At 39.4% G+C, this 27,862-nt stretch overlaps 1 protein-coding gene across 3 annotated transcripts in view; it reads left to right on the forward strand.

Moving 5' to 3' along the window:
- FAR2 (fatty acyl-CoA reductase 2) overlaps positions 1-27,862 on the forward strand; it is a 164,994-nt gene that overhangs the window by 44,314 nt on the left and 92,818 nt on the right. Inside the window, exon 1 of one of the 3 annotated variants that reach the window (XM_003792480.2) lies at positions 23,297-23,543. The exons of 1 other annotated variant lie outside the window; for it this stretch is intronic. The gene's annotated coding sequence lies outside the window, so the exon portion shown is untranslated. Of the gene's footprint in view, positions 1-23,296; positions 23,544-27,862 lie in introns of those variants that run through there. One more of the 3 variants, XM_012806786.2, reaches the window with a different exon arrangement.

The raw sequence follows: 27,862 nt of genomic DNA on the forward strand, positions 1-27,862 counted from the left end.
CAACACACATACACACACACACACCCAAAAATAAAGTAACCATCGCACCACAATTTTGCCTTTATCATTTTTGTAGGAAAGCAATTCATAGTACACATCTACCTGCCTGTTACTAGGTAAGAGGTGTCTTGGTTCTTTGCCGTACCTGGAAGAAACACCCACAAGTGGAATCATTAGTGTAATCTTGTTAGTGGGAAGGGTCTACATACTTCTACGTGGTCCCAGGAAAATCTCTGTTGTGGCAATTCTATTGTGTCTATTACATCTGTCATCCACCTCTGAGGCCACCAAAGCCATTTCATTTCCTACAAGATTGCTTTACCTGTGTGAAAACCGTGTACTTTAGTGTAGGCGTAAAGGATTTAATTGGTCAGGGCCTTTGATAACCACCTCATAAACTGCAGAAGATTCTGTGTTAAATAGAAATTGAGGTGGAGGGAAAATGTAGTCTTTCAACTGGCCTCAAAGTGGTAAAACTCAGAACGATTCTGTCATCAATAACCTGACAAATAGCACAGTCGACTTGTAGCACCTTGTTTCTGCTATTGGGAAATAGTGAATGAGAAACGTATGTGTGAGAGACAGAAATAAATCTGTGGTCTGCGTACATTCAGACTGGTGGCTTTTACATGCAGTGTTTTCCTGAGTCTTCCTCTATCCCAGGACTAAGCTGGCCCTGGAGAAGCAATAAAGATATGGCCTCTGTCTTTATTCATGCAGCTGATAATTCTAGTGGGGTGACTGACGAAAAGTGCATAGACAGCAAAGCAATTACAAATCGCTGTAGGTTTTAATGAAAGAAACTAACATGAATCTGAAAGAGAGAAAAATGAGGACTCACTTACTGCACGTAGGATATTAAGGGAGCTCCCGTGGCAATGTGGCATTTAAGCTGAGACCCGAATGTAAAGCAGGAACTGGCTTTGTTCTGGACAGAGGGGCTACTTGTGCAAAGGTCCTGGGCGAGACTGAGTTACATACGTACACAGGGGCCGCAGGCTTTCCAAGGACCTTTTTCTCAACAGACGCATACACCTGATTCCTTTAGCTTATCATCATTACAAATATTTGTTATATCCTCGCTTTCACAGAGGAATGTGAGGTTCTCCATTTGATTGCATCATGAAACTCACCATTTGGGAGCGTTCATTCCTTTCTGTGTCTGAAACTCACCTCATGTTCCTGGGATGGGATGTGACCACATAAGTTCATGCGTTTTGCTATATTCAGGAAATGCTGCTTGCTGGTCCCCTCCCAGACCTGAATCGTTAAAGAGATTTTCCGAGGTTGCGGAGAGCTGTCTGTTAAACAGTAATGAAATATGCTTTTCTCTGGTCTCAGCAAAGAATGGGTCTGGTAATTTCCAATGTTCCTGATACGTTAGACAACATTTGCTCTCTTACCCTAACTGTCTGCTGGTCTAAAGGCACAAGATTTCTACTTCCTAATCTTTGTTGAATGATTAAATGAAAGAAAAAAATGAATGAAATGTGGATACTAGAAAATCTATAAGTCCTTGCTATTTTAGTAAGTATGCGGTGCAAGTATAAGCCAGATGCTACGGAAAGTCACAGAGCAGGCTCTGAAGACTAGGAGACCAATGAAATGCAGAAAAAACTCATGTGATAATTTCAATCTAATGGAACAGTAGCATTGACCAAACTGGAAGGTTCTCACAGAGGGGGAAACACACAGCGTCCTTAAGGCCTGAAAGGGTCTGTGTGAATCATTCAAGTCTCAGAAGGCTCAGACTCAAGGAAAGAGCAGCAGGGTCCAGTAGCTCTAAGTTAAGGAAGACAGAAGATGTTTGATGTTAAACATTAAAGAGACCCGAGCTCAGCTCTTCTCACTTTATTTGTCCAAAGAAAAATAGCTGTATTTTATTTTGATTTTTCTGGATTATGACTACCAGATGCTCATTATGAAAATCTTATTTTTAAAATAAAATCGACTCCCTCTACTTTGTTTAGAGGCTAGTGATTATATCTTAATGACCACCACCTCCCAGGATTAGAAGCGTCATGTATTAAAGATGTCATATATTAAATGGTGTGCTCCTTTTTTCTTTTTTTTTTTTTACTCTTGAGGACTCACTGGCACCTCTGGGAAGTATATTCAGCCAATGAGAAAATTCCCACACCATGCACGTGTCTAACTTATTTCTGAGGAACTCAGATCCCCCAAGGATCCAGCAGTCCTCACCCTTGTGCAGATTAGAACTGAGCAGACTCCCTTTGATCGCATTGTGAGTTTTGGATCACAGGGACTTCTATTGCTTACTAGAACTTTTTCAGATTGTTGCAATGTTTCTATAAGATTTGATACCGGGAGCAATTAAGACACTATATTCCCAAAGCGATGCCAGACTTTACCTGACTCCAGTACTTAGCTCATTGAGGCTAAGACTGATTGAGAAACTGTGCTGAAATTTCCTAAACGTTGTCCTGTACTCAACCTGGCAGGAGGCCTCAGACCCTGAGAGCCCCACCCCACAGCACTGCAGGGCGTGCAGCTTTCTCACAGAGCTCATCCATTGCTGCCACAGATAAAATAATGGTTTGGCTTCGCTTCTCTGCCTCTGGCCCCTTTCAGGCAATCAAAAATGATTATTGACCCCTGACTAAGTGGAAGGTCCAGTGCGATTCAACGCTCAGGGTTTCCACCTTTAATTGGGGAATTAAGACACTCAGACATTTAAGAAGGGGAAAGAATAGGCGAAGTGCTAAATAAGAATAAAAGAAGATAATAATATGAAACGACACAGGGCCATTCATGACTCCGTGCCAAGGACTGAACAACTGTACCTACAGTGGTCTTGGGGAGAGCGATGTGCAGGGCACCCCAGAGCAGCCCAGGCCGGCATCGTGGAATAAAGTTGGATTTGACTCCGGCCTGCAATAGGCCAGTGGTTCTCAAACTTCCCTGGACATACATCCGGGGAGGTTTTTAAAACTTCCAAGTGGGAAACCACAGGACAGGAATGAAAAAGGTATAGGAATGTCTAAAGAAGAAAAAGAAGTTTAAAGGAACAAAGCTTGTTTGGTTATGGGGAAAAGTTGGCGTCAGGAAGAAAAAGAGAGAAAGCAGTGAAGTCAGGTTTCATCTGATTTTTAAATAACTTTACGTGCCAGATCAAGGCATTTTGGAAAGATATTTGGCTATCTGCTGCTCAGGATATTTACCCCCAACACCTGACTTTTATGGCTGGAGAAATAGTCAAATTCCCTGTGTATCACATAATTCCTCACTTTCCGTTTCCACCCCCAGTTGGAAACCTACGTTTGACAGAAAATAAATATGGACACCTGCTAATACCTCACCAATTCCTCAGTCTCTCAGATGCAGCATCCTGGCTGCTACTGTGGGGATGGGAAACAGAGAATACAGCTACTGTGTAAAATTGTCCTGAATAACAGCCAGGACGGCTCACCACTGGGGCAGCAAACTGGTCTCTCCAACTTGGTCTCTGGGCCCTCATCCCCTTCACTGGGATGAAGGGGTTGGCACTGGCACCCCCAGAATTAAGGCTTCCACCACGGCTTCTATCCACTTGCTACTGCGATTTGTTCTCATGGTATCATGGCTAATGTTGGGCTGAAATAGTTTGGACAGGGATAGATTTTTTTTCCCCTTTTTTGAAGGGGGCTGCCTAATTGGACAGAAATGATTTGGCTTGTAGCTGACATTTCATAAGACTCTTAGATGGTAAAAAAAAATAAATTTTACACCACTGCACTAATTTGGGAATGTAGCACATTAACTATAAGTCTCTCTTATTTATATAATAAGAGTTGTATAAAATACTATTTCAAGTCAGCTTGTGTTTTAGCATTAAAAGAAGTGTATTACTTCACAACTGACTAGAAGTTCAACATCTCCTAGTTGGGCAAGAGCTGTGAACATGATTGCAGCCCCTCTGCAGAAAAAAAACCACATTGTAAAAGCAACAGAAATGCACCTTCCTGCACCTCCACCCTCTGTTGAAGCTTAGAGACCACTGGCACTCCTGGTGACCCTCGTGAAATGTCACAGTTCCTACCCTTTCCTCTACTGTCACTCAGCATCACCAAGAGCCATGGGCTAGACAGGGCCATCTGCAGTCCAACTCTCTCTGCTAAGGTCAGAACTTCAGCCCTGTCACTTAGTTTATTGAGAGAGAAGTCTCATGTTGGAGGCCAAGAGGCAGAGAATATTTCCTCTTGGTTTTATGGTATAATCTTTCTTGACAGAGTGTGGTATATGGCTGTGCAACTATCACAAATCTTATTTACTTGTAATGTACATTTCTGCTATCAATCTTACTAAAAGGTTTCCTGCGGTTGGTTTCATAAGAAGAGATAAAATTCTCTGTTATTTGGGTAGTAGGAAGTGTTTATGAAGAATGCTGGTCTTGAGCTGAGTGCCAGAGACCAAAAGAAAAGAGAGAGAGAGAGAATGTCTGTGTTAGGCAATCGGGCATTGGAGGCAAAATTGTAAAATACAAGCCCATGAGAGAGTAAATGAACCCCAAAGTGAGAGACACTTGGAACAGCTGCAGCGCACACCCTGCAAAGGAAACCATCATGTGCACTGGAGTGTTGATCTGAAACGTGGTATTGGACTAATGAGAAGGATTTAATTTCTTAGTAGTGGGAGGAAAATGAGCAAAATCGTGGAAGGAGGTTCCAATGGCAAAATGCAACCTTGGTGTGACAAAATAGAAAGAGATGTGAGGAAAGCAACCTGTTTTAGGTGGATTAATCTGGAGAAGATGTGCAGAATATTCTGGAAGGGAAAGCAAGGCCTGCCAGAAGACAGGCTTGGAGGCTGTTGAAATTCGGGTAGGAGAATTCAGACCCAACCTGCACAGAAAAAGGGACGGGAAGACCCAAAGGGCATTTCATGGAAGAGTCCAAGGATCGTGTAATGTTTCTGATTAAAAGAGGAAGGTTATACAGCTTAATGAGCAACAAAATGTCATCCTCTGGTGTCAGTGTTTCCAGCAGTTATTGTCCCTAGAAATGCTTTTGACTTGACAAGTATATTTCTATTCTTAAAGCCTTCCCTTGCCGTGTCCTTTATTCCTGTAGACGAGGCGGACCTGGTCAGTCATTTAGACTGAGCCTGTTCAGTCTAGAAAGTGAAGTTTTCCTTTAGATCATTACCTCTTAGTGGCTTACAGAGGTGAACTTGGGTCAGTAGTGGGAGTGAATTCACCAACTCAGAATCTGGGAAGACGTCGTCGCCACCCCTGAATTTCAAGTTCTGGTTGAAAACTGAAAGCTGAGTTTGCCAGGCAGACTGAATCAAAATGAAGAGTATGAGCCTGCTTCCTTGCCACTAGTTAAAAATATATATTAGTTTTTTCCTACTGTGAAGGGTACGTTCGCGCACACACACACACACATACACACTGCAAAACATAAAAGAATAGTGAACGCAAAAGCAGATGAGTTGATTCTAACCCCAGCCCTGAGCCACAATGCACATTCACATATGCTAATTTTGTGACCCTGGCAAGCCATTTAATTTCTTGTTTCTTCTACTTTTTTTACTTCCTGTTGTCAGCATCATAACCGTTATCATCAGCTGGACGGTTTACAAGTGTTTTCTGTGAAATAGCATAATCAAGGAAACAGAAACTCAAAGAGCTGTCCAAGGGCAGGAGCTAGGAAGTGTCTGTTCCAGGACTGACTTCCAGGCTGCAGTTCTCTGTGCTGCCCCACCTCACTGTGTGGGTCAGACAGAGCAATGCCAGAAGTGCCGTCTCACCAGCTGGCAAAGGTTTGGCCTTATTGTAAATAAAAATAGATTTATATATATTTATATCAGTTTTTATATAAATAAAAATGGCAGAAAGTCTAGATGCATCAGCTATGGCAGTAAGAATGGCTGAGTCTTTCATAGCAACAGAGGCATTCTACAGTATTAAATATTCATTTTGATGACAAGTTGGCATAATAGTAGGCTGGCCATTGCAAATTTAATTTTTTTCTCTTGCCATTGTTATGGGTAGGAAATGCCATTACTAACTTTTATGACTATATTATTCACATACATATGTGTATATATTCTTTATCCACATGTAGGTTTTCATGGAGCAGACTGGTCTTCATGGGGCTAACTTTTAGTCTGGGTTCTGTTGAATTCTTGTTAAGAATATCTTACAGGTTGTTCTTAAATAATCCAGTCAAAAAGATAGATAGGCCCCTCCTGGCATCTTTCTAAGACTTTTACGGAGTGCTTTACGTTGGTGAAACGCAAGCACATTGTTGCATTTGACTGATCACAACTTTGTTGTGTAAGTCTATCATAGCAAGCTAAGTGTGTGGGTAAGTTTAGAAAACTGTATTTAGAAAAATACATGGCTCAGGAACAGAATCTAGGCTTCCTGCTCCTATTGCAGGACTCGTGGCATTTCATAAGCAAGCAACTCCTATAAGTGACCTAACCATAATCGTGAATTACTAAAGAATCAACCCTCTGTAACTTCCCTAATCATAGCTGTAGAAAAATAGATTAAAACGATGGTTCTGTGTGAGTGTTATGGGTTGAAGCATGTCTACTAAAATTTACATGGTGAAGTCCTAACTCTAGTACCTCGGTATGGGACCTTATTTGGAAATCACATTGTTTGCATATAGCACATGTGATTAGTTAAAATAGGGTCATACGCAAGCAGAGTGGACCCCAAATCCAATATGACTGGCGTTCTTATGAAAAGGGAAATTTTGAATGCAGAGACATACACACACAGAGAAAGTATGTGAATAATGGAGTTTTGCTGTTACAAACCAAGGAAATATCATAAGCGAGGAGAGAGTCCTAGAATAGATCCATCCCCAGCACCCTCGAAGGGATCATGGCTATGCCAACATCTTGATTTAGACTTCTGGCCTCTAAAATTGTGAGATAATAAATATCTCTTTTCCTAAGCCATCTAGTGCAGTACTTTGTCTCAGCAGCACTGGGAAATGAACAGAGTTGAGTAATGGAGCAACGTGTACAGCAAGGCAATATAAACTATGACACGAATAAACTCAAAACCTTTAGTGAACATCAGTGATGATAAAGGTCACCCAGAAATTTAAAGGATAAAGAAATCTTTTAAAGATAAAGAAATTCCATGCAATCCTAACATTGCTCTAACTTGCATCATAATAGACTGCTGTTTGGAAGTCCTGTTACCTAACTCAGTCATCCATTTGAGTATCTTCAGCAGTGAACCAGCAAAATGGGTTTTCAGTCTGTGCTTAGATGTACTAATTCCCAAGGACAACCTGCTCTATCTTTAGCACCTCAGATGATTAAAATATGATTTCTTATTTTAGACAGAACTGTGTCTATCTATAGCTTTCACCCATTTATTATAGTTCAATTTCTTAGAGCAAGAAAGAACAAATCTAATTCCCTTTTCACATGTCAGTGCTTTCAATATTTGCACAGCTGTCATATCTTTTCTAAGTCATTTATTCTCTAAACTGGCCCTTGAATTCTTTCAACCACTACCCTTATGACATGTGAGATGTGAATTTCTTAACTCCTAAGCTTAGCTTTATTAAATGGGTTCCTAGCTGGACCTAGTGGAATGCACCTGTATTCCCAGCTCCTCGGGAGGCTGAGGTAGGAAGAACACTTGAGCCTAAGAGATCAAAACCAACCTGGGCAGTATAGCGAGACCCTATCAATAATAATAATAATAGTAATAATAATAAATAATAAATGTTTTCTAGTTTATCATATTCCATTTCAAATGGAGCACCTAAATCTTGGTTATATATATCCCAGTGCAGTTTGGAAATACAATTCAATATAGAGATACTCTCCTTTAACAACCTGACGTTACATTAGCTCTGAAGGATGTCACAGTATTCAGTAATACAGCACTAAAACTAATTAGTATTCCTTAATCAGTTTTCTCACTCAGTAAGCTGCATGATGATAAGCTCGGGGGTGATTATCAAGTACCACAAGCCTGGCACATGATAGGAGCCAACAAGTCATTGCATGAATGAGTGAATAAATATATAATCCTAAACCATTCATCCCTTGTGAGTTTTCCATTGTTTGTTTTTTGTTTGTTTGGTTAGTTTTTTAATCCAAGGAGAGAAACTTACTTATCAAAAAATCCTACCATTTATCACATATCTTCCAGACAGAAAATCTTTCTTGATTTTTACAAACTGCTTCTACTCCATGCTCAAATAGTATTGAGGAAAATATCTTTTAAGACTTGGTTTATCCTATTCTTCAACTAAGAAGTGTTCTATCTTCTAGATAAGTGCTTAAACTAAGGTGACCAGATGTCCCGCTTTTGGCAGGACAGTCCTGATTTTTAATAATTTCTCCCACATCCCACGGCATTTTAAAAAAGTCCCGATTTTTGGAAAGAATGCAGGACAAGCTAAGAAACAGTGGGAGAATGGGAAGGGAATATACGGTTTTCATCTGCTGAAAAGGTTAATGTAACTCCATTTGGGAATGAAGAGGTTAGTGTAAACTCCCTACTCCCCTTCTGGGCAAGGTCCCCCAACTGGACCAGCACACTACTCCTTTGAGCCACAGGCGCTGCCCTATACATAATTTTTTTTAATGTATTATATTTGTAAATTGTACTTATGTTGAAATTAAAAATATATATATATTACAATACTATGTTTGTGTTCTACAAAAATTTTTGTTGCTCCATATAGACCAAATTTTTAATTAAGAACACCTCCCCACCCCCCTACCCCCCCAACACCACCCCCACCCCCCAGCAATGGTGTCCCGCTTTACCAATGTTAAAATCTGGTCACCTTAGCTTAAACCCTCTGCTTTGTCCATCTGTAAAATGGTGCTAATGTAACATGTAGAGTGTATGTGTGAATTTAGTAGATTACGTATGCATGTGTATGTGCATATTTACAGATGACTATACCATATGGATTCTGACTCCAATAAGAAAAAGCTATCATTAGCTGTTTGTTAGTTGTTGTAACAGCTGATCTCTTAAGCTGAGATCAGTCTTCTTTTGCCTGTGTATGTGTAACAACCTAAAACTATAACTTTATATAAAGGATGAAAGAGTGTGAGCTGCATTCTATTTCTATGTTCCTAATGAATTATTCAGTCTTCTAAAATAATTGAGTTAATCCCTTGTGCTAGGTTTTCTATATATAAAATGAAGAAAATTCTTTTTTCTCCTTGACTCACAGGGACAGTAGAGGGCTGGTGGGGCTTATTTATAAAGCACTATATGAATTAGAGAAAATTGCTTTGACAGCATCTTAGTGGAGACACAAATACCACAAAAAAAATTCAGTGTTTCCGATTCTTTTGTAAATAAGTGGTTTTTCATAAGAAATATTTTTAATAGCTTGAGTTCCCAATTTGACATGCTTTGGCTCTCTTATTAGTGGCTTTACTATCAAATTAATTTAATCACAGTCATTTTAATGAGGAAATGTTTCATGCTAGCTTTTTCTTTTTAAGTGAAACATAAATAAATTGTCAATTTTCCATTTAAATGTCAATCAAAAACTCTGAAACAAAACATAAAAACAGATGGCCCGGAAGGTTTTCTTTTAGTGGCAAACAGTCAAACCAAATTAATCAACTAAGAGCATAGCCCATACAATGGAAATGAGCCCTGATTCAAGGTATTCCCATTTTGTCTTTGTTAGAAGACCCACTAAACTTTTCTGGTCAAAGAATGATGCCAGTATGATTTTTCTTTTTCAATCTCCTGATGGGAAATCCAGACTTTGAGTTGGGACATGACATACTCAATAAATCACCCACGGGACAAAAGAAATGAAAAGGGAGCTATATGTGGTCATTTAGTAGCCCCATACTCCTGTGCATTGCTGAAATGGTTGTGTATCTTCACACAGTGTGGGACTCTGCCCTCAAACCATTTAACATGGTATTTATGACCATATTTTATTTTCAGGGAAATCCAATTTTGAATATTCTGTTCTATTACTTGAATAAGCATCCTCTTTTTGATTTTTATTTTATGGACCAGAATACAGGCAACACATATTTTTTCACTTAATATATTGACTTTTCCCATATTATTAATTAAATCTCAGCCATGGTTCATAACCGTACAGTATTTCATTCCATGACTAACCCAATTTCTTTAATTTCCTACTGTCAGATGCATGTATTTATTTTCAATTTTTCCCATTATAAGCAATGCAATGATGAACAAGGACAAAATTTTATTATGGAGAATAGAAAATTCTGGCACATGGGACCCACCTTCACAGGCCCTGGGAAATGGAGAAAGAATGAAAAGCCTGAGAGAAATGAAGACGAGCCTTAGAAGTATAATACTGAAAAAGTGGGTAACATACCTGCGTAATCCTGCCAGGAGCCTTTTCGTATTAGTCTGGTGTGGTCATCTGTAAATATGCACATACACACGCATACGTAACCTACTAAATTCACACATACGCACTACATGTTACATGAGCACCGTTTTACAGATGGACAAAGCAGAGGGTTTAAACACTTGTCTATACACACACAGGCACATACATACAAAAACAACAACAGACAGAAAGGAAGTGGGTACCAGGAAGGCAGACACAAGGTCAAACAGACACTTTCCCCCCAGAATTGCCCTGGTCTTAGTTAGGAAGGTGCCCCTGGCTCTAACAGAAACCTAGAACGCCTGTGAACAGGACTTCACTTGATCGAAGTAGAACATGCAAATCTGTGGTGTAATCCTGTTTGGATTAGTGACATTTTAGTCACCACTTTTTTTTTAAAAAGTAGTTAGAAATTCCCAAAGTGTGTTCAGAAATATTTTAGTTTTTGAGAATAGATACATATTTATCAAGCTACTACCCATAAACGTATATGAAGCTAATTCTTTAAAATCCGACTTCTACTTCTACCTGTGCCTTGAAATTGGAAAGAAAACAGCGGCTAAGTCCCCAGTTCCAGTCTCTGGTCTTGCTGATCAGCGTGGTCCGCTTAACACTAAGTAATCAGTAACTGTCTGTGGTGGTTCTGCTTCGTGACCGTGACCTCTCCCCCTTGCTTTCTCTTTTTCTCCTACTTGCCCTTTCTCTATCCCATTTGTAATCTTCTGTGTAGCGTTACTCAGAGGCTAGCTTTTAGCCCCTTCCCTTATTTCTTATCCCACTGTTGCTTGGTGAAGTTATCCGCTTATGTTCTATTCTATCTACAGAAGACCCCCAGACTTGCTTCCAGCCTGGACCTCTTTCCAGTTGCCCAGGCCTGCGTCACCACTGTTTCCTGCAGTCCCCTACCTGCCCAGCCAACATGGCATCCTCAGGATACCCAGACAGCCCTCATCCTCTCCCTTCCTAAAACTGCATTACCAAGTTTTATCAATCACCTAAGCTTCTTTTTAATTCTTTTCTTTCTCAAGAATTATATCCAGTTGGGATAGTCTCCTGGTTAAGAGAATAGTCTTTGCAGGAGCCAAATTTGGGTTTGAATTTGGCCCTGCTATTATTAATAATAGCTGAATGCCCTTGGGCACATTTCTTAACATCACAGTCTTACATCTATCAAGGTAACATGTGCAAAATATTTAGCTGGGTACGTGGCACAAAACCAGGGCTAAATCAATAATTATTACCATTTTTCCTTTGTAATGTCACTTTCATTCCTCTCTTCATTTCTTCTAAAATAGGCATTACTTGGGCTGTGTTGTCTCTTACTTAAAAGTCATAACAACACACTAATTGGTCTTCCCTCCTTCAAACTCTTTTCCTATATATAGTACAGATTCCATCAAGTTTATCGCTACACAGATCTCTGCCTTTTAACTTCCCTCTTCTCTCCATCCCTTCCCTCAAAGTGTCAAAGTGTATACCCTTTAGCATGTCTTGTAACAGCCCCAAACAAACAAGCAGAAGACACTCTAATAATAGTAATAAATAATAAAGACACTCTAATAATGGCCATTATTGGAACAAAATAAATACAGGTAAAACCCACCCAAATTTACTGCATTATTCAACTTCAGAAATGGGTTCAGAAATGACAGAGTCCATAGAACATTTAATAGAAGTATAAAATAAAGGGAAATATGAGCATTTGACCCACCAAGGGCTCAGCCACAAAGGACTATAACGAAGCTAAGCCCATCTGTGACCAGCCCCCAGCCTTTTTCCCCTGCACTACACCCTTCATCGCCTGCAACACAATTTGTGTTCTAATCACACTAAGCCATCCCCACCGTCAGACTTTATCTCCCTTGAAGTAAATTCGCCTTCAAACAAATTTACCCAGCAGCACCCTGTTAGGGTGGGGGCTTGCGAGCAGCTCACAGGGCGGGTTGGAGAAATATTTGTCACACCAGCAAGAGAGCATTAAATAGTAAAAGCTAAGAAAGAAAGAGATAGAGAAAGTAAGTGGAAGAGTGGGCAGTGGAAGTGCTGGGTCTTGAGGAGAAAGCGCTGGGCATGGCTGATTTTTAATGTCAGGTTAACATGAGGGTACAGGTGATTAGGTTACACTGTTTGCTCTGTTAGGAAAAATCAGAGCTGTACTCCAGCCCCTCACCCGGGAGGTGTGCTGTATACCCCTGCTTTGCATCCACTGGGTGAGGGCTTCCTGAGCTCCATTCTCCCCTCCCCCTTCCCCCTCTCAAATTTGTGTTTTTCTCTTTTGTGTGGCCCTATAGTTGTTCATCTACTAGTTTCATATTTGTATTGAGTTCCTGGGGTGCTTGCTTTTTCATTCTTGAGATATTTTACTAAGAAGAATGTTCTTCAATGGGGAGCACACAAGGCAGATTGGAGAATGTTCTTCAACACATCCAGGTAAATACCAATGATGTGAAGTCTCCATCTTTATATTTCATAAAGTATTTTTTTTCTTTTTTTTTTTAAATTAAATCATCACTGTGTACATTAATGCAGTCATGGGGTACAATGTGCTGGTTTTATATACAATTTGAAATATTTTCATCCAACTGGTTAACATAGCCTTCATGGCATTTTCTTAGTTATTGTGTTAAGACATTTATATTCTACATTTAGTAAGTTTCACATGTTCCCTTGTAAGATGCACCGTAGATGTGGTCCCACCAATCACCCTCCCTCCTCCTCTCCTCCCCCCTCCCCTCCTCTCCCTTTCCTCTTACCCCATATTCTTGGGCTATAATTGGGTTAGAGCTTTCATATGAAAGCTGTAAATTAGTTTCATAGTAGGACTGAGTACATTAGATACTTTTTCTTCCGTTCTTGAGATACTTTGCTAAGAAGAATATGTTCTCATAAAGTATCTTTACATACTCTAAAGTATCCATGCCTGGCAGAGTAGTACTCTGTGGTATACACACCCCACAGTTTGTTAATCCCTTCAAGGGTTCTGGGCACTGGTGTAGTTTCCACATCTTTGCAACTGTGAATCAACTGCTGTAAACACTGGAATGCAAGTGTCCTCATGGTAAAAAGTTTTTTTTCTTCTGGGTAGATACCTAGCAATAAGATTATAGGATCAAAGGAGAAGTCTACATTTAGCTCTTTGAGGATTCTCCATACTTCTTTCCATAGAGGCTGTATTAGTTTACAATCCCCCAACTGTGTGTACAACTCTTCCCTTCTCTCCTCACCCTCACCAGTATCTGTAGCTTTGGGACTTGGTGATGTGGGTGTTCTCACTGGGGTGAGGTGATATCCTAAGGTGGTTTTGATTTGCATTTCTCTGATGTTTAGGGACATGTATTTCTTGGCCAGTCTTCTGTCTTCTTAGGAGAAGGTTCTGTTTATTTCTCTTGCCCAGTGATTAAGTGGGTTGTTTGCTCTTTGTTTTTAAAGGGTAGAAAATTTTTCCTCGGCTTCAGTGGACTAATAACAGAAGCAGCTGTGAAGCTGTTGCTAGGGCTCTTTATTTATTTTTTTTCTCTTCTATCTGTGAGTCTGGCTTTATCAGATTTGAAATATACCTCTGGAAGGCACTGGGGCAGCAAGCTGGACTGCGGAGCTCCCCCCCACCGCCCACTAAGGGCTCTTCAAGGCTAACAGACAAACTCAGATAAAACAAGTCAGGTCACAGGTGTTCAATTAAACAAAGGACAGTTGTGCTGCGAGTTTCTTTCTCTTACTATCTATTTGGTAGTTTATTTTCTTCTGTTAAATAGCTTATCAGTAAGGCCACCTTTCATATTCAAATAACCTCAAGGTGGCAAACTCTGTGGCAGTTAAAAGCAGATGTCCGATTAGAAAGAATAATTTGTATAACAGCTTTGGATTAATAATTGATATAATCTGAAGTTCTACTCCACGGCCACCGCAAGTCCATGTTCCAAAGTTTCTTCCATATTACCTTCCTGAATGTCACTACATCGGAGCATATTTCATCATCCAACTCATAGATGTTCATACTAATTTGTCAACCTGTTTTTCTTTCTTAAAAATACCTACTTGTTAATCCCTTCAAGGGTTCTGGGCACTGGTGTGGTTTCCACATCTTTGCAACTGTGAATCGATTGCTGTAAACACTGGAGTGCAAGTGTCCTCACGGTAAAAAGCTTTTTTCTTCTGGGTAGATACCTAGCAGTAAGATTATAGGATCAAAGGAGAAGTCTACATTTAGCTCTTTGAGGATTTTCCATACTTCTTGTTTCCTTGAAAATAAGACACTGTCTTATTTTTTCTCAAGAAGACACTAGGGCTGATTTTCAGGGGATGTCTGCCTCTCCATGCTGAAATGCATGCCCATCACTAGGTCTTATTATTGGGGTAGGGCTTATATTTAACAAATGCATAGAAATCCTGCTAAGGCTTATTTTTTGGGTAGGTCTTATTTTGGGGGGAAACACGGTATTTACTTATTTGTTTTTTCTTAAAAACAGAGCCTCAGCTGGGCATAGTGACTCATATCTGTAATCCCAGCACTTGGAAGGTTGAGGTGAGTGAATTGCCTGAGTTCACGGGTCCAAGACCAGCCTGAGCCAGAGCAAGACCTTGCCTCTAAAAAAAAAAAAAGAAATAGCTGGATGTTGTGGCAGTGCCTATAGACCCAGCTACTTGGGAAGCTGAGCAAGAGAATCGATTAAGCCCAAGAGTTTGAGGTTGCTGAGTATGACGCCATGGCATTCTACCAAGGGTGACAAAGTGAGACTCTGTCTCAAAAAAAACAAAGTCTCACTATGTTGTCCACACTGGTCTCAAACTGATGTCAAGCAATCCTTCCACCTCGGCCTTCTAAAAGTCTGGGATTGTGACAATAAGCCACAGTGCCTGTCTTTCAGGCAAGAATCTCTCAGCCTGGATATATTATTACATTAGCTCTGATTGAATATTGATCTGCCTTGCTTAATTATTCTATTCACGGTATTTGAGAACACCACTTGTTGATTAAATGTTGATGTAATATTCTAACTAGACGTTGGCTTTATAAACTAGGTCTAAATAGAACTATATACACATATTTGGGAGAGAAAAACTTCATCCAACATTCCTTCCTGTTTGATACCTACTTTCTTCCAAGAAGTGTCCTAATTGCTGGTGACACAGAAGTAACAAGACATAGGATGTTTCTACTCTCTTGAAACTTATTTGGGAAGTTATTTGGGTGATTTCTCACAGCATTTTTTGAGGAGAATTGGTCTAGCAAATAACTAAATGAGGGTGTGAACATAGAACATAAGGACATGAGCATGAATAAATAAGAACATAAACATAGGTGCTATGGCTGAAGATGACAGGAGGAAGCGTGGAGTTAGAGCAGGGAGAAGCAGAGAAGTCTTTCTCAAGAAGCTGGAACTTTGAGCTGAGATCTGAATGTAATAAAAAATTCAACCATGCTAAGATGTAATGCAAGGCTGTTACATTCACAGAGGAGCAAAAGCTCTGAGGCTAAAATGAGCTTGGCATATTGAAGGATCAGAAAAATGATCAGGGGGGCTGAAACGTAGTCATGAGAGAGAAATGAGCATGAAAGGCAAGCCAGCTCACGGGGGGTCTTGTGGTATGATGAGGAGTTTAAGTTTTATTTGATTAGCAAAAATGGAAAAGTCCTTCCAAGTTTCATATAAACGACATCGTACATAAATAACAAACTTAAATGTAAAAAATAACAAACTTCATACTTTGGTCCTGTAACATGTTCAACAAAGGAGCTAGGAACAAAGAAAGAGAAAGACAAAATAAAAGATTAGAAATTTTTGTGAAAAGGTTGGCAAATGAGCTTAAGATGTTATGCTTGGTCTGTTGTTTTTCACGAGGTCCCGTAGATACAGGCCTCTTTCCATTTGTACATTATTTTTGACATGGAAGATGATTAAATAATGAAGAAATGCTATCTGCCAAAGAAAGAAAAATCCCAGCTTTCTTGGAAACAGTTATTCAGATGTTTGGAAAGATAAAATCAGTTTTTAAACCAGGTGTGGTGGCACATACCTATAATCTCAGAACTTTGGGAGACTGAGGGGGAGGATTCCTTAAGCCTAGGAGTTTGAGACCAGCCTGGGTGACATAGTGAGAACCCATCTCTAAAAAAAAAAAAAAAATTAAATTAATAAAAAAATTAACCAAGCGTGGCAGCCCCGCCTGTAGTCCTAGCTACTCAGGAGGCAGAGGCAGGAGGATGGCTTAAGTCTAGAAGTTTAAAGGAGCAGTGAGCTATGATGTTGCCATTGCACTCCACCCTGGGCAACAGGGCAAGGCCCTACCTTTAAAAAAAAGTTATTAATGTGCACTTTTAGGTAAATTCAGTATCTTGATTTTGAAGATATCTATAATGGCTCCAAAAAACTTCAACATTACTTTGAAGTAACCATCCTTAAGTTTTTGGGAAACCAGACCACAATTCTGTGGCACTGTCACTAAGGCCTCACACAATCACACTGTGCTTACAGTTTATAGATAGAATTAATATATCAACATGGAAACTAAGAAAAGTCATCAAATGAATGAACATGTACATGCACAAATTATTTTTAAAAGAGTATAATGATTTCCCTTACCTGTGTTAAGTCTGAACTCCGAAGAGAGCTTTAAATATATAACCATGGCCCTGATTACCCTCCTGGGGTTCACCCTCATCGCCAAGACAAAGGTACTTCAGCTCTCTGGGCTGAGTTGTGGCTCCCCAGATTATATCACAGGCTCCAGTAAATTTCATCCCTACTAAATTCTTTGCTTTTCTGAATAAGTAAGATATCACTCAGGTCTTCATCTAGTTCCTGAACCTGACAGGACTGTGACAATGTGTCCAGAGTGTTAAGAACTACTTTAAATTAGTCTAGAATGAATTTTCTTCTGACACTGTCTATCTCCAGTTAATTTTCTTTAGGGGAATCTCATCTAAAAGCCCTCACCTCCAGCAGTCTTGTTTAGAGTGTTCCATTCAATGACTGCCATATTTTTTTTGGTGTCTTCAAGGATCCTGCCCAATATTATCATGTTTTTATGTTACTTAGAACTTCCTCCCTTTTGGTCGGTGTTCCATGGGGCTCTGGTCACACACCGTGTACCTAGTCGGTGGGGATCTTAGGTCCTTTGGCTCTGGGAACTTATTGTTGCTCTCATGTGGACAGCAGATGCCACAATGAGATCAGAATCTGCTATTTTCAGCTTAATTCAGAGAAAGAAACTTTTATAAAATGTTTGCATATAAGCTACTATTACGGAACCTTTTCAAATCTCCCAACCCTGTTACCTGCATTTTACATGATTACATCAGAACAACTTGCAGCTAATAAGAAACAGCAGTTAAGGAGGCTGACACTGTTCGCTTTTTCAGGGATTTGTGTTTTTTACTGACATTCCAGAATACAAGTTAATTTGGGGCCTTTCTCTATTTGAAACTCCCCCAAATATACCAAAGTGTAAGTCCAACATTTTGCTTCAGTAAACCTAAGCTGCTCAAACTTTTCCTATCATGTAATAGAAGCTATATTTTATCAAAGGAGCCACAAAGCACTTCTGAGATCTTCACAGAACTTTGGAAGAAAAGCAAAGGAAACAACAGTACAGCACCAGGGCTGTTCTGTCATGAAACAAGGCTCCGGGATCACTGTTTGGCATTTGCAGATTTAAAGAAAAGACACATTTTACAAATATTTTTGTTCTTTAGTACAGCTGACATTTAGCAGGTATCTGGGAAGAGTGTAGGTGACTGGAACATTATTGGAACATTCTGGCTAGAATGTTAAAAAAATGAGTAAATTATCATATCCTTTTTTAAAAACTTCAGAAAACTGCAGATAAAAATGGTGTAAAGAAATTAAAATCTGGAGAGGGATAAGACCTTTGTAGATGTCTGAACCCCAGAGGCCACTGTCCTGGAGGCATCTGCTTAGTGTAGGCGCGGGAGGGTAGAGAATCGTCTTGGTTTAGGCAGAACTTTTCTGAACAAAAAGAAACCAGTAGAAAGTTAAACAGCAACCTTAGCTGGTGTGACAGATTGAAACAGTAAGAACTGAACCCCAAACACAGAGCTGATTCTTCCACGCTGCCAATTGCCCCTCATGGGACTTCTGCTGAGTTCACAGAGGAGCAGTCTTGGAAGGCAGAGGTGGGGGGTAAAAAGGCAGAGAGAGAGATTTCCATTAACTCATGATGCTTAAAACCCGAAGTCATGTGGGGTGAAGAAGTCTATAATTCACAAAGGACCTATCTCATCCTAAAGATATTCAAAACCAGATGTGAGCTGGAACGTACTAAAATTGTAGTCCAGCCTCAACCCAACTCTACTCCTATTACATTGAAGTGATTAGCCTCCCCTGAGCTGAGTGACAGAGGAAAAAGTCTGCCCTTCTTTCCTACCTGGGCAAGGGAGGGCACACTTTTGCTCCTGTCTCTGTGGTTCTTTTAAATACAATGTTCTGGCATAAAATAAAAAATGACGAGTTAGGAAAATGTGACCCATAGACAAGTGAAAAAACTGGCCAACAGAAACAGCACATAGAAGATACGTGTTGACATTCACAGGCAAGCTTTTAAAAACAACTATTGCAACGATACTGAAGAAATTAATGGGGAAAAAACAAAGTAGATTAAGAGAGAAGATTTCAAAATAGAAATGGGATTTCAAAGAAGGAAGAGGAAAAGAAGGGAGAAGAAAAGAGGAGGAGGAAGGGGGAGAGGAAGGAGTAGAAAAGGAGGAAAAATGAAGAACTGTAGAAGTAAATAGTAAATATCCCAAATCAGGATGGGCCCCATGGCACACGATCCACAGGAAACAAAGGAGGATCTGTGAACACAGAGACACATTGATAGAAATTGTCCAAACTGATGTAAGAAGAAAAGGAAAGAATGAAGGATAAAACTGAACGGGAAATGGAAAAGCCAATGAGATAATATCAAACTGTCTCACATACGTGTAATTGAAGTCCCATAAAGAGAGGAAAAGGAACAGGGCAGAAGAAATATTTGAACCCATATCACCAAAAATTTTACAAAATTGATGTTAAAAATATCAACTCACCAATACTAATGTGAAGCCAGTAGATGATGCAACATACCCACACAGGAGAAAAAATCAATTCAAGTTGGGGCAAGGGGAACGGGGGATGGGAGAGAGAGGGGGAGGGGATTGGTGTGCTCCCACTTAATGGCAACAATGTAGGGGGATATGGAGTACCTTTGGGTGTGGGACACAACTACAAGAGGGACTATACCTAACAAATGCAAATATTGTGACCCAGTGACTCGTACCCTCCTATTAACCTGAAATTAAAAAAAGAAAAAAAAAGTCAACTCACATGAAAAAAATCTTAGGTGATACCAAACAGGATGAATGCAAAATAATAAGAAGAAGAAGAGGAGGAGGAGGAAAGGAACACTTAGAAAATTTAAAAAAGAGAGAGAGAAATCTTAAAAGCAATTAGAGGGGGAAATGTTGTATTTAGGAAAAGCACAATAAGAATAATGGCTAGCTTCTCTTCAGAAACAATGAAAGTCAAAAGAGAACGGAGCGGTACCTTTAAAATGCTGAACATAAAAACCTCCCACCTTGCAATTCTATAGCCAAGGTAGGTCCTATTATTAACTATCCAATAGGATGTATATGGAGATCAAAGGGATTAATATTGGAAAGCCCACAGTCAGCACTAAAATACTGTTTGTTACATAAAATATAAATTACACTGGGATTATACCTTGTTTCAATATCACTTGGAAAAAAATGTCTGAAGCAGATGACAGAACATTAAACAGTCTAACCAGGTGGTATTTGTTTTCTTCTTCATGCTTTTCTACAAGCATAAATGATTAATATTAAAACAGGACAACTCTGATAGAAGGTATGTCCCATGAGAACATGGACTTAGCTTAACCTTAATACCTGGAAAAGTACTTGTGTAATGTATAAATTAGCTCACACCATGGATATAACAAAATCTTTTTCTGATAATAATCTAGAATATATGTTGATATCTCTGAGCAGACCAGAAAGAAAAAGAAGAGGAATAATTACAATTTAGATAGATTTAAATCCTTAAAAACTGAAGTTAAATATAAGTAATACTGCAAATGCATGTATGTATTTGTGGTATAATTATCAGCTTTTTCATTTTCAAAAGACCTAAAGGAGGAAAGTGATGGCATCATTTGTTTTTCTTGATCCAAGAATCTTTGGTGTTTTACGTAATTCAAGTACAGAAAACTCTCCCCTTTGAGGCTGAGAAATCAAATGGCAAAGAGAGGCATTCGAGTCAAGCAGACCTTTCCTTATAGGAATTAGTACTTTTTACAAACCAAGAGAATTTTGGAGCTAGAGGATTCTTAGAGATCATCATCCCTGCACATCACAAATAATCAGATTGAGCCCCTGAGATGATAGTGCTAATTATAAATAGCTGGGACTAGAACCAGGGCTTCCTCTGCCATGCAAGGGCAGTTGGTGAAGGACTCTGGCTTTGTCTTTCTTTAAGGGACTGCTCACTCACTGCAGGCAGATCCTTACTCTATCAAGTTTTCTCTATGAATGAATGTCAGATATTGATTTAAAGCAGTATCAGAACTCTTTCTGGGGGTATAGTGGAAAGCTTAGACTAGTTTTTTTTTTTTTTCCCAGTAAATCAAAAGCTGTAGAAATCCTACGGGTAAATGTCTTTGAGAACATCAGAAAGAATGGATTTTGCAATAATCCTAAAGGGAGATGGAGTTTCTTCTCCTAAATGATTTACGGTATTTCCCTATTAATCTCATGGATGAATTTGACATTAGTATAGAGAAATCTACAACCAGAGCTTAGAACCAGGGCCTTTTTACTATTTACAAATACTTTTTTTCAGTAACATATTGTGATTGCCTATTAAAAAAAAGTGAATGACAAAATGCCATTTGGGATGGCGAGTGTCAGTGCACATTTTCTCCATTCATCAGCGTTTTCTCTCGTTAGCCCCTTCCCTATCTCCTAATTAGGGACTGTAGAATCTGACTGATGTATTCTGAAAACTGGAGAAAATGCAGGTATCCTAACTCCCTGTGAATTTCCCCTCTCTCCTAGTACACATGTTTAAGCTAAGTTGAACTTTAAATTCTTTAAATACCTCGTCTATTTGATTTCTTTTTTGTCTTCCCACTTTATCCAATTATTTTAGACCCCTTACTCCCTGCTAAATGGCCTACCTCATAGCCAATTCTCTCCGCCATCTAATCGTACAGCCAGGGACGATGTTATCTGCCTATGAGGAATACATCACTCTTACTACCACTAATTTTAGAAAATGAGTTTGCATTAGGATGAACCTGAGTTGACTTTAAACCTTTTATTTTTAATGGGAAATAACAATTACAAATGAGGCCCTGGGAAGCACCTCTAATTTTCCAAGCTTGCGTTTATAATGTGCCCCTCTTCACTTTCATCACCCTTTCATCAAGAACATCTGTCTCGAACACCATCAGCTCCTCCAATCTGTTTGAACTTTTCCCCATTGCCCTATGTAGAGAGTTAATCATATGTCAATTACAGTGATAGATATTTCATTGTTTTGACCGTTAAAGAGAAATTATTCTGACACTCTTTTAAGGGGCAAGGAAGATTTTATTTAAGACTGTTACAATAGGGGTCAAGACAATTGCAACGGGGAGAGAGACTGCATTCGCCTCCAAACACAAATAGGGACAGTGGGGATTTAGAGCCAGCGGGCAGGGTAAGGGATAGGACGGAAAATTACCAAGAGAAACTTACTTAAGGTATCAAGGAAGGGGGTGGGGGATTTAGATATCAAGGTTAGGCAGATTCTCAATAAACTGGTTAGCAGGATTTTTGCTAAAGTGTGAGTCAGCAGGGCAATGTGAAGGCCTAGTTAGGAAGGGGGCTGAGAGGAGACTGAAGTTTGGTCAAGGTGGAGATCTTCACCATCTTAATCTCTCTAAATCTGAATTTGCCCATTAATAAGGCCCAATTGAGAATGCTAGAGGTACTATACTTGTTCTTTTCAAACCCTAGAGAAAACAGCTCCCGCATTACTCACAAGGCTGTGAGAGATGACTGACACCAGCTGTCTTCATCCCAGCCTTGTTTAGCAGGATTGCATGCGTCCTGACAATTTGTTCCAAATGAAATCTAGGAAATCTGATCAACCCCAGAGGATGACGAAAATATTTGTAATATTTATGCCGTGCTTACTATCCATCAGGCACTCTTCTGGATCGTTTCCTGAAATTAATCCTTTAATCCCCCAACAGTATACTCAGGGAAGTACCATAATTATCTCCACTGAGGGATTATAGACAGAGAAACTAAGGCACTTAGCAGTTTCAAAGCTTGTCCAGAGTTAATTAATTAACCAGGCACGGTGTGACAAGCCTGTAGTCCCAGGTGCTGGGAGGCTGCGGCAGGAGGATCACTTGAGCCCAAGAGTCTGAGGTTGCTGTGAGTTATGATGATGCCACAACACCCTGGCCCTGGTGACAGAGTAAGACCTTGTCTATATCGGGGTTGTGACTGAACCGTGGCAACATAACTTTTGAGATGCTGCTATTAACCCCTGTGCATTCCCATCCCTATAAAATCTCTTTTCTTTGTCCCTGAGCAAACACATAAAACTGAGAGGTAAGTGAGGGGACATGGAATGACCATATGTGTGTGGAACAGATTTTGACACATTCTTTACATTCAGAACTACTTATCTCCAAAACATAGTACAGTGCTTACTGGATAGCAGGTCATGGATCATTTTTGCGGTTGAATAAATGACTGATTGAATGAATTAACAAGATAACTTACTCAGTTCTTCATCAACAAAGACATAACCAAATTATTTTTCTCAAACTCTGATGTGCTTAGGCTGCAATGACAACACTTTAGGACCAGAAGGAATTATTTATGTTTCACATAATGTTTCACAATACAAAGATGATTGCAGTCGTCCCTGCGAAACCCAGCCCACAGAGCCTTCCCATTCAGCTTGGGGTAAGCTGGACCTCAGGCATGGAGATATAATAGTGTGAGAACCTTTCTTCCAGAGGTTCTAGAGCTCGCCTGATGAAAAGCTGCTGGTCTTGGGATACTGTGAGCAACTCTTTCACTGCTCTTTAGAAGTCATCTAAATTCTTCTGCCATATTTCCTGCTCAGCTCTTATTCAGACCTTCTGGTTCTAAAGAAACCTGCAGCCAGAGAAATAAGCAAAAAGGTAAGAAAGAGAACAAGCAGCAATACAGCCTCGGGTGTTGCTAAAACTACTCATGGGGGTAACAGGGTGAATGAGTCTTGGGGTGAGAGACTGGTCTTTTTGCCTCATTTACACTTTTCCTTGGCCTGCACCATAGCTCAGCAGAACTGATTTATCCTGAAAAATCAATGACTAATTTTCTGTGAAGCTGAATCAAGAAATCTGTAATGTTCCTCGTTGGTTAAAAATAAGCACTTGGTTCACCTTGTGCTGTAAGCTCCACACCAAATAATTGCTGCAAGTTATTTCAGCATTTGAATGAAGGAAACCTGAACAAGTTTACTATGACTGCATGACATGAAATGCTGAACTTAGGGTAAGGGGGGGTGCGGGTGTGGCGGGGGCGTGGAGTAGGGAAAGAGTTGTTTCTAGTCTCTGAAATTCAGTTCTGAAGTGTGTATGGGGTTGTTTTGGCACATCTGGTGCGTATTTATAGTCTAAGGGTTTTCATATGGGAGTCAAACATAGATTAAAGTAGAGGGAAACTTGAGAGCTCCAGGGAAGATTGTGATATTCAATTGCATTTGATCATTGGATTGAATTTGCCTGCAAAATTAAAACACAAAACTTCGTTTTCCTACTTACAGCTGAGTTTATACATTCCAGCTTATGTCTGACAATAGATTTTTGGGTTTTGGTTTTCATTAGTTAGTCAACTCCAAAATACTCAGAAGGCTTGATTGTTCTGTTGGGTATGGGGGTCAATGAACAAGCCCTTCATTCCACAAACTTCTCTCTTGGTTTTTTTCTTCATCTGGTTTCTCACGGAACATGTTCAAAACCAATACATACTAAAGTACTGATCGATTAGGTATAAGCGGTGTTTTTAAAAGATAGTAATAGCATATTTAAATTGCAAAGTGGAGCTGCTGCCACAGTGTGAAAATATGATTATATAGAATGACTGAAGGGATACCAAAATCAATACTAATTGCCTATGTCCTTCTTTGAAGCCAAAGAATATAAAAATAACATGAATCAACAAGTAGTTAATTTTGTAAATACAGAAATTTGAGCCTCAGTTTTCTTATCTGTAACAATGAGCCTATCTTCAGGATTGTTATGAGGATCAAATGGGGTAACTCCATGTGAAGCCCTTACCAGAAAGCCTGGCACACAAAAACATGTTGGCTGCAGTTTTAACTATTACTATGGTATTAATTATTGATTGACGGTTAGAGTTGCAGGACAGCACCAATTACATAATGTTCTAAAAAATTAGCATAACAGTTTCTCCAATGGGTAAATTGGATGAAGGGGCTCTGAGTGAATTCTGTCCATAATACTATTTGTACTGGGTTATATCTCAAGGAAGGCTCAGAACTCTTGTAGATCCTTGGCCTTTCTGGCTACCCAGTAAGTCAATGGGACAAATGCTGATGTGGAAATTCCAAAGTAAACGAGTAGCAAAGGTTAACGAAGGCAATCACACTCTCCCTCCACGGGACCTGCCACAGCTTTGCTCAACAGTTGTGACATTAGCACAACTGTAGGCACCTCAAGGTCTTGTTTCAATCCCAGAAGTGATTGCAGTTTCCCTTATTTCCAAATGAGGCAATGATGTGTGGAGGTGGAAGTGTGTGCCCTTCACCCTGAGGGCTGAGCCACAATCACACCTTACTGGTTTCATATAGAAGGAGAAGGGGAGACTAGATGGCCCTAGAGCAGGGTTCCTAGGTTAGAATTCCTGTTCTTTCTCCTGTCAGATAGATATCAGTCAGACTTGCCCAGACTTGTTAGGTTTTCTGGACTGAGCGTTCTCATTCATTACCTGTTGGAGTCATTGCCAGGACTATATGAGAGAGTAATTGCATGGTATGGGGGATGTTGTCTGTGACATAGGGCTGAAGAAGTGTTAGTGAACCTCATGGTTTGTTTTGTTGGATGAGATTTGCACTAAGTTAGATATTCTGGTTCTATTATATAGTTTCCTCCATGAGTTAATTTGACTTGGAATAAAAGAATTGGGAGAAAGGGGAATTAGAAGTTTTATTCACCAAACCTACAGGGAAGCCTCTGCACTGTGTAAATTTAGAAACACAGGATCTGAGGGATTGTCTTCAAATTTAAACTGTTATGCTTTCCATTTCTAATAGTGACAGTTTTAAAAGTATTGGGACAAGATTTTTGTTACTAAAATGCCTTCAAGGAGTTAATTAGCAAAACTTTATATTAAAATTCTTCTCTAGGCACTTTGGGGGTCCAAGCTGGGTGGATTGCCCGAGCTCAGGAGTTCAAGAACAGCTGAACAACGGTGAGACTTCATCTTTAAAAATAGTCGGGCATTATGGTAGGCACCTGTAGTCCCAGCTACTCAGAAGGCTGAGACAAGAGAATTGCTTGAGCCCAAGAGTTTGAGGTTGCTGTGAGCTATGATGCAACAGCACTCTACCAAGGGTGACAAAATGATAATCTGTCTTAAGAAATAATTTTTCCCCTCGGGGAAAGAAAAAGAATTAAGGTACAGGAGTCTCTTTGAAACTATATCAGAAACCTAAAAGGTCATGAGTTAATTCCAAAACAAAACGCTAATCCATCTGAAATAATTTTTATTTAGTATTGTGGCATGGTCATATATTTTTGTAACCTGCTCATCTTATCACAGAGTTTGGATATGTATCTATTTTCAGACTTTTTTTTCTGTTAGGTCTATTGCCATCACTTTAGTTCTATTCCCACCCTGGTTTGGAGTCTGTGTATAGTGTCACTGAAGTCCTCTACCCAAGATTTCTGTGGCATGGTGAAGGACACAACTGAATTCTTTTAGAGTGAAGAGTGGAGTCATTTGGGGGAATAGTTGGGATTAACCCAGTGGAGCCACATCCTCAACACACTGAGGTGATATGTTTGAAAGAACTTGGCGCGTAACACTTTTTGAAGACTTATTTTACTTAGATCTCTCAAAAGTAAGATTAGAGAATATAATTTGAAGCAAGGGTCACTTCCCTCCTTTAAAAGAGGTTTCTTTTTTCTTTGTGAGGAGTGAGATTGTGTACAGGTGCCCTGATTCTTGCCAGGCACCCTCGGTCCTGCAATCCTTATTTTTCTGATTCTGTTGTCTGTCGCTAGATTTGCCACCTTTGTTGCTGAGAGATACAAAACGTTTCACTTAAGGCATTTTGATTGGTAATTTTACTAGAAGCATTGGAAAATGTTGAAGAAGTAAATAAAATTAGAGGAAATAGAAGCTATATAGTGAACGTATCTGAAACAAAACATAGCCAATTTAAACATGATGATGGTTTATGCACTGCTCCTGATAGAAGGATCTCTTTTTATCTGTTCAACCCCTTGCAAGTAATGTTCATTCATCCCTTTCATCTTTCCTAGGGTTGATAAACAGTGAAAGAGTATTTTAATTATGGTAAGAAGTAGGTTCCTTATCTTTCTTTTCTACTGACCAGATGTCATTTTGCCTTTTATAAGGAATAAAAGGACTGATTGTCTCCCGGCAGTTTTATCTGGATAGATTGCCTTATTAATCAATTTTTCAAAATTTCAAGAACAACAAGAAATAAGAGAAAAGGCGATGTGTGGAAAAGCAGAATTCTCTTAACTGCAGGAAAAAAATTTTATGTTCCGTTTAATTTCTCAGGGCAGTCAAAATCTTCCCTATTCTAGACTTAATATTGGAACAAAATAGTAGCTAAAAACTATATATGTTTCATTAGTATACTTTCCTAAGGTAAGATAAAAATGGCTTCCCTTTTTTTTTTTCTTTTAAAAAGTAGGTTTTTCAAAGCCCATTACCATTACTAAGCTAATGTACCTTCTTCTTAGCAAAATATTCCAGTACTCTGACATTTCAACCCTGGATATTGGTTGTTTTATGTCTAAATCCAACAAAAACATAGTCAGGATTTTTCATTTTACAATATTGGGTAATGCCTCTGTTCTTTCTTGTGGGAAATGGGGCTCCCTCTCTTAGAATTATAATCACTTTAAAGATTTAAATTTCAGGCAAGTTATTTTTTAAAGTACTATGCTGTCAAAAAACTTCATTTGGGAAACCTTTTATGACGTTGATTATTTTTGTTAATGATTCGTTCAAAGTTGTTTCCATCACATTCTGGCAGATCTTTTTCTCCTCTGAATTGTGGATGTCCCTGACGGGCAATCTGCATACGAGGATGAAACTCATGAAAGAGCGTCTTTATCTTTGGCGTAAGGAAAACATGGAGGCTGTTGGGTTTTCCCTTCGTGTGCAGAAACTCAGCCATGTTCTTTGGTAGTTACTCAGTTTGACATTCTTTGCAGTTAGGTCAACAGTGGTTGTTTTT

The sequence above is a fragment of the Otolemur garnettii genome, unplaced genomic scaffold (genome assembly GCF_000181295.1).
Source record: "Otolemur garnettii isolate 467f Iridium unplaced genomic scaffold, OtoGar3 scaffold00057, whole genome shotgun sequence".
Classification (NCBI taxonomy): Eukaryota; Metazoa; Chordata; class Mammalia; order Primates; family Galagidae; genus Otolemur; species Otolemur garnettii.